Raw genomic sequence first — 4,102 nt, 5'->3', positions numbered from 1 at the left:
TTGCCAATATAAAATGTTGCTGATGAAGTTTTTTTTATTGTTTTATACAATAAACAATGTATATTCACTTTTACTACCAACCAATCTTTACCATTCAGTGATAACAAGCACTTTATTTTACATTTTAATATTTTATGATGTATTTAAAAGAGTAGTTATTGTTGCAAACTCCATTAGAAATTTGAATTGATATCAGTTTTGGAAAAAGGGAAACGGGGATGTGAAAAAAAAAGGGGGGGGGGGGGGGGTTACATTTTTCTCATTTCAGATTTCATAAATAAAAAGAAAATTTCTTCCAACATTTTTTTGAGAGGATTAATATTCAACAGCATAGTGAATTGCTCAAAGGCAAAAAAAATATTTTAAGTTCATTAGACCACATTCATTCTGTGTCAGAAACCTATGCTGTGTCAACTATTTAATTTTAGATTTAAAAAGTTTGAAGAAGAAATCTTTAATTGATTTGTAAAATCTTGAAATTTGTTTTGTGTAAAAAAAAACATGTAATGTCAAAAATTTGATCACAATCCAAATTCAGAGCTGTATCACGCTTGAATGTTTTGTCCATACTTGCCCCAACTGTTCAGGGTTCGACCTCTGCGGTCGTATAAAGCTGCGCCCTGCGGAGCACCTGGTTGAAATATATGAAGGCATGGGACGATGGAAATAATAGTTTTCAGCCTCTGTATAATGACACCAATTACAATCCTTTTCGTTGATATTATTGTTTCAGCAAGAAAGCATTGAGGTGATTAGTTAACTTTAAGTTAGGCAAACGCCTATTCTGAAATACTTAAACAATTTTTGTTTTTATGGAAATGGTATAAAATGAACCCATCTTAAATATCTCATGACTTACAATACAGGGCTATTTATCTGCTCTGAGATTGTCATGTAACAGCTATTTGTATCAAATCAGGCGGTTATTATTAAAACAGAACAGATGTCAATGACTTTATTCAAATTGGAAAAAACAGTTTTGTTACACATTTTTGGCTTTATAAAATCCTGAAGTTAAATCCAGAAAAGTGCTTCAGTGACATTAAATTTAAAAAGAGTTGTTTTTATTTCTTGGCTTTTTGTATGCATTGTATATAAAATTCTTCACACTATGTTTGATGTCAAAGAATCCAATGAAAAAAAATTAAATGCAAATTCAGTTCATGAAAATATCTTTATTTTGTCATTGTTTTTATTCCACATTTACCATGGGAAAGATTCTAGACTCAATGTTGTTTTGATTATCAATGGAAAACATTACAATTTTTATTTGACTTATTTTTGAAGTTATTATATATTTGTTTATGATAGTGATTGTGGTCTTGCAGTTAATGAGATAAAGTTACAACATCTGAAATTCCGGGTATTGCGTCACAATTTTTTTTAACAGCATCACAATTAAGGGTTTATGTTTAATTTGTCTTCCACATTTGATCATGTCTATTATAAAAGGATTTCTTATAAAGGGTTGGAAATACTTAGATAAATATAGGTCTTTTGGAAAAAAACTTACCTCACATAATTTAATCAATTTGCATGTGTCTATCTATAATGTTTGTTTTTACTTAATTTGGAAGTTCCTGGTTAAACCATGTACTACATGTCTTGCACCTTGTATACAGTTATAAAGTCTTCATAATTGTCTCAGCATTATTAGAAAATGTATGAAAAAAATGTAATATTATAGACTTAAAATAAATGTTAAGCATGCATATAGTGTAATATAATTATAATCCGGAATTGGAGCACAATATTCAAAATATCTGTACAAGTCTAACAGGGTATCCTTATTTGATTACAGATGTTCATTTCCTCCAAAAAAAACTATTTTAAACAAAATCATGATGGTCCAGATAAAATTGTTGACAAATTTCCACTCGCACACATTTTGTTATGATATAAATCTGGCTTTTGAAATTTTTATGACAAATAACAACTTGAATGTAAATTCTTTGTTGAAGGTTGTTTTAGCAAAGAAGTTGTGTATTATCTGTATACAGCCACCTGTGTGATGTGTTTAAACAAACAAACAACAATATATATTACATTTTCAGTTGCAAAAGACTGTTTTGTTGCATGGATGTTAATTTTGAACACACATATTTCAGTTATTTGATGAATATTATGGATGTTAAAAATTGTTCATGGTTTGTTTTATAATTATGATAATTAATATATTGTGATATGTGATAAGCACTTTCATGGCTTACAGTGATTAATTTTAGCTGTACCATAATAAAGACATCAATTTCTTTTTTGTTTTGTTTTATATTAATGAAACTTTTAAAGGAAGCTGGATATATGTGAATGACATCAATACCTTTACACTTAAAATATGGTCAAGTCACCATATAGATTTTGGAAATTCGATTCAGGATAGCGATACAGTGTTGGTTGAGACTGTGTTAACTAACTCCTTAGAAGCATTTTCTAGAAGGTGGAGGACCTGAATGCCTCATTCTTTGTCTAAACATGTCTTATGTTATTGAAGTTTTCGTCTGTCATTTACTCATTATCCTTGACCTCATTTTCATTGAGGCCGTGTTAACTAACTTCTTAAAAACATTTTCTTTAAGGTGGAGGACCTGAATGCCTCATTCTTTTTATATAGATGTCTCATGTTATTGAAGTTTTCGTCTGTCATGTACTCATTATCCCTGACCTCATTTCATGCTTAAGTGAGTACTTGAAAAAAAGTCAGAAATTTTCGTGATGTTAATTTCTCTCTTAATATGAGTAATTGGATAACCATATTTAGTATGTGCATACCTTGCAAGGTCCTTATGTATATCAGACTGTTTTCATATAACCTTGGCCTCATTTCATGGATCCGATAAAAACGTTTAGTTTTCGTGGTCAACTCCATAAAAACTAATCGGATACTCTTAAGCAGTAGATCTACTATATATGTTTTATGGAATGATTGTAAGGTGTACATGTCCAACTGATATTTGACATTTGACTTGACCTTATTTTCAGGGTTCAGTTTTTAAAGTCAAATTTATATGTTTTGTTCTTTTTTTCTTTTACTTAAAGCAGTAGGGCAACAGTAATTAGTTAATTGAAATATTTTACGATGTTCCTTTCTTGATGTTTTCTATTTTAAGTATTATATAGCAATAGGTCAACTTTATTTGATAAAATTGAGAATGGAAATGGGGAATGTGTCAAAGAGACAACAACCCGACCAAATAAAAAACAACAGCAGAGGGTCACCAACAGGTCTTCAATTTAGCGAGAAATTCCCGCACCCGGAGGCGTCCCTCAGCTGGCCCCTAAACAAATATATACTAGTCCAGTGATAATGAACGCCATACTAATTTCCAAATTGTACACAAGAAACTAAAATTAAAATAATACAAGACTAACAAAGGCCAGAGGCTCCTGACTTGGGACAGGCGCAAAAATGCGGCGGGGTTAAACATGTTTGTGAGATCTCAACCCTCCCCCTATACCTCTAACCAATGTAGAAAAGTAAACGCATAACAATACGCACATTAAAATTCAGTTCAAGAGAAGTCCGAGTCTGATGTCAGAAGATGTAACCAAAGAAAATAAACAAAATGACAATAATACATAAATAACAACAGACTACTAGCAGTTAACTGACATGCCAGCTCCAGACTTCAATTAAACTGACTGAAAGATTATGATTTCATCATATGAACATCAGGCACAATCCTTCCCGTTATGGATTCATTGTGAGGTGTATGTATAGCTCTGACTGGCATGGTTCATCTGACCTTGAATATGGAACTATTTTGATCTGAGTGTCACTGATGAGTCTTTATGTAGATGAAACGCGCGTCTGGCGTATTTTAAAAATTATAATCGTGGTACCTTTGATAACTTCTTGACGTCATTATTATGGTTCATTGGTTAAAGTTATGTTTTCCTGGTTAGTATGTTTGAATCTTGAAACTTTAAGCAATAGGTCAACTATATATGGTGTATGGAATGATTGTAAGGTGTTTCCGGTAGAAATATCAACATAAAGTCAAATAGTCAGTAAAGCAAGCGAGACATTTCAGCATGTGAACTCTTGTTCAAAAATTTTACGATGTTCTTTTCTTGATGTTTTCTATTTTAAGTATTATATAGC

Source organism: Mytilus edulis, chromosome 10 (genome assembly GCF_963676685.1).
Source record: "Mytilus edulis chromosome 10, xbMytEdul2.2, whole genome shotgun sequence".
Lineage (NCBI taxonomy): Eukaryota > Metazoa > Mollusca > Bivalvia > Mytilida > Mytilidae > Mytilus > Mytilus edulis.
The sequence above is the reverse complement of the archived record's forward strand: the minus strand, read 5'-3'. Positions refer to the sequence as shown.